The 10,063-nt window shown below is 66.6% G+C and overlaps 2 long non-coding RNA genes across 2 annotated transcripts; both read left to right on the top strand.

Moving 5' to 3' along the window:
* Positions 1–1,504: 1,504 nt before the first annotated feature.
* LOC135309426 (uncharacterized) lies at positions 1,505–2,609 on the top strand. The gene is made up of 3 exons (XR_010369700.1): positions 1,505–1,608; positions 1,818–1,872; positions 2,183–2,609. It is a non-coding gene; the product is annotated as an uncharacterized LOC135309426 (long non-coding RNA).
* Positions 2,610–8,722: 6,113 nt separating this feature from the next.
* On the top strand, positions 8,723–9,827 carry LOC135309425 (uncharacterized). Its single transcript, XR_010369699.1, has 3 exons — positions 8,723–8,826; positions 9,036–9,090; positions 9,401–9,827. It is a non-coding gene; the product is annotated as an uncharacterized LOC135309425 (long non-coding RNA).
* Positions 9,828–10,063: the final 236 nt, after the last annotated feature.

Genomic DNA, 10,063 nt, shown 5'->3' with positions numbered 1-10,063 from the left:
CCTGCTCAGCCTGCTCATCCGCAAGCAGCCACGCCGGGATCTGCCTGCCCTGGCCTTCTTTGTGGAGGTGAGCCTGACGGCCAGCGCTGCCTGCCTGAGCTGCCTCCCAGCTCTCGGGCCTCTGCTAGCCGCAGCCGCCTGGGACGCTGCCCGCGCCCGCTGCCGCTGCTGCAGGGGCCCGGCCCTGTGCGGCTCCGGGCTCCTGCCGGCCGGCTCCCCCGTCACTGCCCTGTGCCTTTCAGCTCCTGGACTGTCTGGACTTGAGCCGACACGGTCCCAGGGCCCTCTGGCTCCTATCCAGGCACCTGCCGAGCCAGTGCAGGGACAGGCTGCGCCTGCAGCTCAGAGGCCTCATGCTGCTCAGCAAGGAGCCCTCGCTGGTGAGAAGGGGGCAGTGGCTGAAGCCGCGCTGGCAGCGTGGGGCAGGGGAACACACACCTTTGGCCTCGGCTGGCCTCTGCCAGCAGAGGCAGCTGCTCCCAGCTCTCCTGCCTCCCGCTTCAGCTGCCCCAGTGCCACCAGCAGCTGCTGGTGCTGCAGCCGTTCACGGCTTCACAGCACAGCCTCGTCTTGCACGCAGGGCGGAGGAATACGCGGCCTCTATCAACACCTGCTGGAGCAGCTGCGTGATCCCAATGCGGAGATGCTCTGGACGAGCCTCTCCGTGCTCACGCACGTGCTGCAGGACAAACACCTCAAGATACCCAGCATCACCGCCCTGAAGCTGGCTGAGCCCCCGCTGACACGCTTTGGCAACGTAAGGCTCTGTGCCCCCAGCCCAGGGCACTGGACGCTGCCTGGAAACTCTTTGCTCACTGCAGGTTTGGGCCTTTGCCCCAATGGGCTGTAGTAGTTGGTGCTTAGGATTCTTCCTTTCCTTGCAGGACAACAGCCAGCTGCAGCTGCTCTCCGTTCAGCTCTTCAGCCAGGTGATGGAGCTGGGAGTGGAAGAGGGGGAAGAGCCTCTGACAAGAATCCTGAGCCAGAGCCTGCTCCCTCTATTCCTGCGCTTGGCACGTGGCCAAGGTGAGGTTTTGTGGGATGCTGCCGCATCCCTGGGAGGGGGCTCGGCCGCCTCCTGCCCTGGCGGGCTGCAGCCTCCCCCTGGCCTTGGCACAGGGACACGGGTCCTGTGCCCTGGGCTCCGGTGCCACCTGCGGCTCTCTGCTGCTCTCCAGGACTCTCGCGAAGCCCTGCTTTGTGCGGCACGCTGCCCGAGGAGGACGGACCTGGAGGAGCTGCGGATGAAGTTCGCCCAGAGCCTGGTAAGGACAGCCCGGCAGCCCCAGCCGCAGGCTGGAGAAGCCCCCTGGCCCCGGTGCTCAGCGTGGGGGCCTGGCAGCAGTGCCCCTGCCCAGCGCCGCACCCGGGGCCGCCAGCCTGCGCCCCGCACGCCGCTCCCTGCCCTGGGCCATGCGGGCCGGCTCGGCCCCTGCCGGGCTCGGGCAGCGCCCGGCCGAGGGGCAGAGCCCGCGCCGGGCCTTCCCTCCCAGCGCTCCCCGCAGCTGTTGCAGGACCTGAGCCCAGCGGCCGAGCACCTGCGCTGCTCCCTGCCGCGCCTGCAGAGCCCGCAGAGGCCCCTGCGAGAGGCGGCCTTCAGCATCATCGGTGAGCCACGAGCCCGGCGTCCCTCCCCGCCTCCCGGCCCGGCTGCTGCCCCGGCAGCCGGAGCCGCGCCCTCCCCGGGGCGGCAGCGTGCGGCAGCGGCCCGGCCCGAGCCCTGCCCGGGAAGGAGGGCGTGCGGCCCCGGGGCTGGCAGTGCCCGTGTCGGGCAGCTGTGCCGCCCGGGGCCGCCACCTGTGCCTCTGTGTTGCCAGGGGTGGCCGGAGCTCATGACGGGGCAGAAGGAGGAGCTCCAGGTCCTCGCTGAGGGTGAGTGAGGGCAGCCGCGGGCCAGCGGGGACCGCCGGGGGCAGCTGCACATGCCGGCCCCGCAGCTACAGTCCGTGCCCGGGCTGCCGAGGGCTCTGCTCCCTGTGCGGAGGAGGGGCGGCGGGGGCAGAGCCCGGAGAGCTTTCAGGGACACGTGGGGGATCTGTGGCCAGCACCCTCCGGCCCAAGCCCGTGGCTGCCGCTCCCTCCTGGCCATGGCAACAGCTGGCTGGGATGGCCCTGGCAGGAAGCTTTCCTTGCATTCCCTCAATCTGGCCTCTGGCCGTGACTCTGGTCCTCTCCCTTCCAGTTCCTGAAGCCGTCAGGGAAGATCAGAGCCCATCCTGCAGGAGCACACTGATCCAGGTTGCATTGGGAAGAAGATCTGAGCGACTTTCTCTGCTGGATCAGATAGACCGGAGTCCTTCGGCCATTTCCAGCTCCCATTGGAGATGGGTGCACCTGCACAGCAGAAGGAACCAGCTGGAGCTCCAGGCACAGCTCTAACTGCTCACAGCTGAGCCTGTGGAAAGCTCCAGGAGCTCCTGCCAGCTCTCTCCCTGTTGGCATCTCCCTCCCTGCAGCCCTCAGGCCCTGCCCATCCCCCTTTTTACCTGCCAGCTCACCCCTTCCCTTCGTTTTACCTGAATAAACTGTTTGGCTTTGCACGTTACCCGCGTCTCCGTGGAGCTGAAGCGGCGCAAAACCTGAGCCTGGGGAAACGTGGGGCCCTGCTGCCCTTCTCTTCCGCGCTGCATTCTCTGCACGGACAGAGAGGAACAAGGGCAGCTCAGGCTGCAAAGTTCCCTGTCCTGCTGTAGCAGCGGAGTGGCAGAGGCTCAGAGGCGCGAGCGTCCCAGTGGCCACAGCGCTGTCAGGCAGTGCCTGCACGCTGCGTGCGGTTCCGGCGCCTCTGCTCTCCCCACAAGCGAGGAAGCGCTGCCCCTGCCTCAGAGCCAGTCAGAAACCCAACCAAGTGAGACCAGGGCCAGGGGATCCTTCCCATCTCTCTGGGGCATGGCTGCAAAACAGCTGCTGTGTCTCCCTGCGCCTGTGTTTGGGGTGTGCTGAGCCCAGAGCCGGCCAGCTTGTGCTCTGCTCTGCCAGGGGCGTTCTGGGCAGGCAGGAGAAGTGCTGCGTGCACAGTGGGGAAGGGGCTTACCAGAGCCTCCTGCGGGAACAGGGCTCCGCTCCCTGGCTGGCAACAGCCTGCTTTTGCTGCCCTGAGCACAGGCAGGAGTTCAGGCACGTGAGGAGGCAGCGGGCAGCTCCTGCATATAGGGGGCCCGGGGCTGCGTGCCAGAAGGGACCCGTGGAAACAGACTTGGGCAAAGGAAGAGGAGCTCGAGCTGGAGTGCCTGTGCTGCAAGGAGCAGAAGGAATTTAGCCTTGCCAGGGTTTCTTAAGTGTGTGTTGGTGTTCCTTGGGAAATGTGCGCATTTTGGGAAATGCCTTTGGAAGAGAGGGGCTTGCTTCTCAAGCAAAGTGCTTCCCCAGGAGCCCCCAGTGATGTAGGTGCAGCTGTCTCCTTTTGCCTCCCTGCGCTCCTTTTTGTCCTTGAGGCCCCTTGCACTTGGCAGTGGGGCGTGGGAAGGGAGAAGGCTGTCAAGAGCAGCTTTGGCACCTGCCTGGGCCTGCGGAGACCAAGCCAAGCACCTGTGGTAGGGTGTGTTCCCCCCTTTGAGCACAGGACAGAGCCGGATCATCTCTGCCCAGCAAGAACCCCAAATGTCTCTCAGAGAGCTGTGAATTCCAAGGCCTTTATTAATGCCATCTTCCCTATCTGGTGTGTTTTAGCTCTTGGCAAGATGCGTTTGCTTCTTGCTTGCTGGAAGCCGCTCTGCTCCAGGGCCAGCACCGAGCTGGGCTGTGCGGGTCGGGCACAGACGTGGAGAGGCCTTCCCTGAGCACTTGGCCGGCCTTGCTGTGTCCAGGCGTGCGTTAGACACTCGGGACAACGGATTCCTTCCAAGCAGGGGCGCCTTGCCTGGGGAGGGGGTGGCCCCGGGGCACGTGGCAGCGTCACCAAGGGCCCCTTGTGACACGGTGCAGCAGGGTCACCGTGTGGCAGCAGCCCTTTGTGACACGTGCTGACATAGGCTGCTCTCCCTCTTTGCACCTGACACGGTGCAGCAGGGTCACCGTGCAGTGCGGTGCAACAGGGTGTGGCAGCAGCCCTTTGTGACACGCGCTGACATAGGCTGCTCTCCCTCTTTGCACCTGACACGGTGCAGCAGGGTCACCGTGAGGCGCGGTGGAACAGGGTGTGGCAGCAGCCCTTTGTGACACGCGCTGACATAGGTGCTGGCAGCGTCACGGCCACGCCAGAGTGCTCGGTGCATGCGACGGGACAGGACGTGACGGAGTGGTGCTGTGTGGATCCCCCGCACAGCCAGCTCGTTCATTGCCCACCCGAAGCTTTTCCGACACGCTAGTCCTGCGGCTGGCCTCGCGGCCAGACCTCGGGACCCTTTGACTCGGAGTCTTTCCGAGGCATCTCCCATCCCTGCGGCCGGTGCCCCTGTGGCCAGGCCGTGGGAGTTGGTGATCTACATCGTTCACGAGGAGTCTCCTGTCATTGTGGCAGGAGCCCTCGAGAACACAGGGCAGGACTTGCTGTCCTGTCATCCTCCTGAGGCCTCCCTGTCGCAGGTGCCTGCAAGGCACAACTGCGGCACCGCTGACTCGGACCTTTGCCGAGGCATCTGTCCCTCGAGGTCGGGCAGCGGGATGGCGAGCAAAGTGCTCAGCCTGTTCAGGAGGCTTCGGGGCAAGAAAAAGAACAGCCCTGCAGCTGCCCCAGTGCAGCAGCCTGCAGAGCCGGAGCAGTTGCAGCCGCTGCAGGACGGTGAGTGGTGCAGCTGGGCCGCGGGGCCGGTGCCTGCAGCCAGCCTACGCCCCATCCCGCCCCATCCCGCCCCATCCCATCCCATCCCATCCCATCCCATCCCATCCCATCCCATCCCATCCCGCCCCATCCCATCCCATCCCATCCCATCCCATCCCATCCCATCCCATCCCATCCCATCCCATCCCATCCCATCCCATCCCTATGGACATGCCCACGGACAGGATGGGACAGGGGCAGGGACTGCCCCCCCGATGGCAGCCGTGCCCCATCTCCCGGGCACGCAGGGGGCTGTCCCTGCCTGGGGAGCGCAGGGCTGGCCTGTGTTCTCCGGCCTCTCCCGCGGCCCCTCAGCTCTGGCTGCTGTCCCTCTTTGCCAGATGCAGCCAAGGACCGGTCTCAAGAGCAGAAGCCCACCCGCGGCCGCTTCCGTAGAGCGGCGCAGGTACCTGCGGCCATCCCCACCTGGGCCGGGCCTGCTGGCCCTGCTCGGCCCAGCCCCGTCCTTGCAGCAGACTATGGAACGTCCCTCTCTTCCTGCCCTTCCTTCTGCTGCAGGCACTGCGGAGGTTCCTGCGTCTCCGGCGCAGGAAGACCAGCGCCACCGTGACCGGAGGCACGGCCCAGCCTGACTCCATGCCCAGCGAGCTGCGGGCAGAGCCTGCTGCCAGCACTGCGCCCGCTGAGCTCGCTGCAACCTGTGAGCGGGCAGCGGCCGAGGGCCGGGCTGAGGCTGACCTGGCCCTGACGGAGGGGATGGCCACCTCACACACCCACAATCAGGCCATCCCGGAGACTGAGGCCGTGACTGCCCTGACTGTGAGTCCTGCACCCAGTCTGGAGTTTTGCCAGAAGGGTGTTTCTTCTCCGCAGCAGGCAAGCAGCCTGGGGCCGGGGCTGAAGGCCTCCCAGGATCATGTGGCCCTTCAGGCCATGTCCGCTGGTCCTGCTCAGCCTCTGGGGCCATCACAGTGGGGTGGGAAGGCGAGCACTTCCTGGGCGAAGCTGGGCAAGTTGCTGCCTTGGACAGCACACCAAGTCTCCCCCATGCCGTTCCCTCCAGGTGCTAGCCACGGTCAGGGCCATCCTGGAGAGACTGGCGTCCTGCGACTCTGTGGACGCCGGGCTGCAAGTGGCCATCGTGAGCCTGACAGAAGAACATCCTGCTCACGTGGTCATGAGCCTCCTGCACTGTGCCCCACTGTGTGACAGGTACGGGGCACCACTGCCTCGAGAGCTCGGTGCTCATCGGCCCGTAGGGCCCCTCGGGCCCCTCTGTTTCCCATGCCTGCTGGCATGCTCCCTCCCGGCACCTCAGGGCACCGGGGCTCTGTCAGCCGGCCCCAGGCAGCTGCACGGGGCAGGGTGCTGACACACAGCTCTGGTCCCACAGAGCTGCCACACTGATGTGGAGGGCCATGGCCACCTCAGAAGTGGCCATGGAGGAGGTCCTTCCGGCGCTGCTCTCCGTGCTAGAGCAGCAGCCACCGCACGGCAGGATCTTCTGCAGCGGGAATGAGGCCGCCTTTGCCCTGGCTGTGAGTTTCTGGAGCTGGCCTTTGCTCGCCCTCCAGGTCACCCTCTCCAGCAGCTCTCCATGCTCTCCCCACGCTGCAGCTCCCGGCCTGGGCTGAAAGCTGGGCTCAGGGCAGGCTCAGGGGCAGCAGGCCGGGTGCCCGCCCTGCGTCTCCCCTCGGGCCCTGCCTCATGGGCACCTCGGCACTGAGCGCTGCCTCGGGGTGCTTTGTCTCTTGCAGGCAACTCTGGTGCTGCGGAGGATTGTCCCCACGTCCGAGTGGCACTACGGGATGCTCATTTATTCTCCCCAGCTGCTCGTGGATCTGCTCTTGGAAATTTTCTCTACCACAGAGCAGATGCCAGAGGACGTTGAGACCCAGAGCTTCTGGAGAGTGTGCCGGGAGGAACACGGCCTTCCCAGCGACCCCAACAGGTCCCAGTCGCCCTGTCCTTCCCATGCCCCCTGTGGCCAGGGCCAGTGCTCCCAGCGTGACCTGGCCCTTGCTCGGCACACAGGTTTGCAGCGCAGACCATGAAGGCTCTGCTCTCCCGACTGGGCTTCGACAAGAAGCTGGTGGCTCTGGAGCACACACAGGTCTGGGACGCCCTGCTCTGTGCCAACACCCAGCACGAGGCAGCGGGCCTGCTGGCCAGGTGAGACTCCCTTCTCCCCTCCGCCACCGCCAGCATTTGTGCCCCGTGCCCGGAGTGCCCCACACAGTCCCCGCGGCCGTAAGCGAGAGGGCCTTGCCACCGAGGCACGGCCGAGCAGACTGCACAAGCCTGGCAGAGGAGGATGCCCAGGAGCAGCCGCCTCCCAAGGGGCCCGTGTCCCCTTGCAGAGTGCTGGGGAATGATCAGACCTCTGTCAGTCACTCCTGGGAGAGGTTTGCCTGCTGGCTCAGGGCCTTGGTGCCTTTTTCCCCTGCCAGGGAGATGCGCCGTGGCTTGAGCCCCCTGTGTCCCCACATGGCCTCGCACCTGCTCAGCCTGCTCATCCGCAAGCAGCCACGCCGGGATCTGCCTGCCCTGGCCTTCTTTGTGGAGGTGAGCCTGACGGCCAGCGCTGCCTGCCTGAGCTGCCTCCCAGCTCTCGGGCCTCTGCTAGCCGCAGCCGCCTGGGACGCTGCCCGCGCCCGCTGCCGCTGCTGCAGGGGCCCGGCCCTGTGCGGCTCCGGGCTCCTGCCGGCCGGCTCCCCCGTCACTGCCCTGTGCCTTTCAGCTCCTGGACTGTCTGGACTTGAGCCGACACGGTCCCAGGGCCCTCTGGCTCCTATCCAGGCACCTGCCGAGCCAGTGCAGGGACAGGCTGCGCCTGCAGCTCAGAGGCCTCATGCTGCTCAGCAAGGAGCCCTCGCTGGTGAGAAGGGGGCAGTGGCTGAAGCCGCGCTGGCAGCGTGGGGCAGGGGAACACACACCTTTGGCCTCGGCTGGCCTCTGCCAGCAGAGGCAGCTGCTCCCAGCTCTCCTGCCTCCCGCTTCAGCTGCCCCAGTGCCACCAGCAGCTGCTGGTGCTGCAGCCGTTCACGGCTTCACAGCACAGCCTCGTCTTGCACGCAGGGCGGAGGAATACGCGGCCTCTATCAACACCTGCTGGAGCAGCTGCGTGATCCCAATGCGGAGATGCTCTGGACGAGCCTCTCCGTGCTCACGCACGTGCTGCAGGACAAACACCTCAAGATACCCAGCATCACCGCCCTGAAGCTGGCTGAGCCCCCGCTGACACGCTTTGGCAACGTAAGGCTCTGTGCCCCCAGCCCAGGGCACTGGACGCTGCCTGGAAACTCTTTGCTCACTGCAGGTTTGGGCCTTTGCCCCAATGGGCTGTAGTAGTTGGTGCTTAGGATTCTTCCTTTCCTTGCAGGACAACAGCCAGCTGCAGCTGCTCTCCGTTCAGCTCTTCAGCCAGGTGATGGAGCTGGGAGTGGAAGAGGGGGAAGAGCCTCTGACAAGAATCCTGAGCCAGAGCCTGCTCCCTCTATTCCTGCGCTTGGCACGTGGCCAAGGTGAGGTTTTGTGGGATGCTGCCGCATCCCTGGGAGGGGGCTCGGCCGCCTCCTGCCCTGGCGGGCTGCAGCCTCCCCCTGGCCTTGGCACAGGGACACGGGTCCTGTGCCCTGGGCTCCGGTGCCACCTGCGGCTCTCTGCTGCTCTCCAGGACTCTCGCGAAGCCCTGCTTTGTGCGGCACGCTGCCCGAGGAGGACGGACCTGGAGGAGCTGCGGATGAAGTTCGCCCAGAGCCTGGTAAGGACAGCCCGGCAGCCCCAGCCGCAGGCTGGAGAAGCCCCCTGGCCCCGGTGCTCAGCGTGGGGGCCTGGCAGCAGTGCCCCTGCCCAGCGCCGCACCCGGGGCCGCCAGCCTGCGCCCCGCACGCCGCTCCCTGCCCTGGGCCATGCGGGCCGGCTCGGCCCCTGCCGGGCTCGGGCAGCGCCCGGCCGAGGGGCAGAGCCCGCGCCGGGCCTTCCCTCCCAGCGCTCCCCGCAGCTGTTGCAGGACCTGAGCCCAGCGGCCGAGCACCTGCGCTGCTCCCTGCCGCGCCTGCAGAGCCCGCAGAGGCCCCTGCGAGAGGCGGCCTTCAGCATCATCGGTGAGCCACGAGCCCGGCGTCCCTCCCCGCCTCCCGGCCCGGCTGCTGCCCCGGCAGCCGGAGCCGCGCCCTCCCCGGGGCGGCAGCGTGCGGCAGCGGCCCGGCCCGAGCCCTGCCCGGGAAGGAGGGCGTGCGGCCCCGGGGCTGGCAGTGCCCGTGTCGGGCAGCTGTGCCGCCCGGGGCCGCCACCTGTGCCTCTGTGTTGCCAGGGGTGGCCGGAGCTCATGACGGGGCAGAAGGAGGAGCTCCAGGTCCTCGCTGAGGGTGAGTGAGGGCAGCCGCGGGCCAGCGGGGACCGCCGGGGGCAGCTGCACATGCCGGCCCCGCAGCTACAGTCCGTGCCCGGGCTGCCGAGGGCTCTGCTCCCTGTGCGGAGGAGGGGCGGCGGGGGCAGAGCCCGGAGAGCTTTCAGGGACACGTGGGGGATCTGTGGCCAGCACCCTCCGGCCCAAGCCCGTGGCTGCCGCTCCCTCCTGGCCATGGCAACAGCTGGCTGGGATGGCCCTGGCAGGAAGCTTTCCTTGCATTCCCTCAATCTGGCCTCTGGCCGTGACTCTGGTCCTCTCCCTTCCAGTTCCTGAAGCCGTCAGGGAAGATCAGAGCCCATCCTGCAGGAGCACACTGATCCAGGTTGCATTGGGAAGAAGATCTGAGCGACTTTCTCTGCTGGATCAGATAGACCGGAGTCCTTCGGCCATTTCCAGCTCCCATTGGAGATGGGTGCACCTGCACAGCAGAAGGAACCAGCTGGAGCTCCAGGCACAGCTCTAACTGCTCACAGCTGAGCCTGTGGAAAGCTCCAGGAGCTCCTGCCAGCTCTCTCCCTGTTGGCATCTCCCTCCCTGCAGCCCTCAGGCCCTGCCCATCCCCCTTTTTACCTGCCAGCTCACCCCTTCCCTTCGTTTTACCTGAATAAACTGTTTGGCTTTGCACGTTACCCGCGTCTCCGTGGAGCTGAAGCGGCGCAAAACCTGAGCCTGGGGAAACGTGGGGCCCTGCTGCCCTTCTCTTCCGCGCTGCATTCTCTGCACGGACAGAGAGGAACAAGGGCAGCTCAGGCTGCAAAGTTCCCTGTCCTGCTGTAGCAGCGGAGTGGCAGAGGCTCAGAGGCGCGAGCGTCCCAGTGGCCACAGCGCTGTCAGGCAGTGCCTGCACGCTGCGTGCGGTTCCGGCGCCTCTGCTCTCCCCACAAGCGAGGAAGCGCTGCCCCTGCCTCAGAGCCAGTCAGAAACCCAAC

Source organism: Passer domesticus, chromosome 10 (assembly GCF_036417665.1).
Source record: "Passer domesticus isolate bPasDom1 chromosome 10, bPasDom1.hap1, whole genome shotgun sequence".
NCBI lineage: Eukaryota > Metazoa > Chordata > Aves > Passeriformes > Passeridae > Passer > Passer domesticus.
The sequence above is the reverse complement of the archived record's forward strand: the minus strand, read 5'-3'. Positions and strand labels throughout refer to the sequence as shown.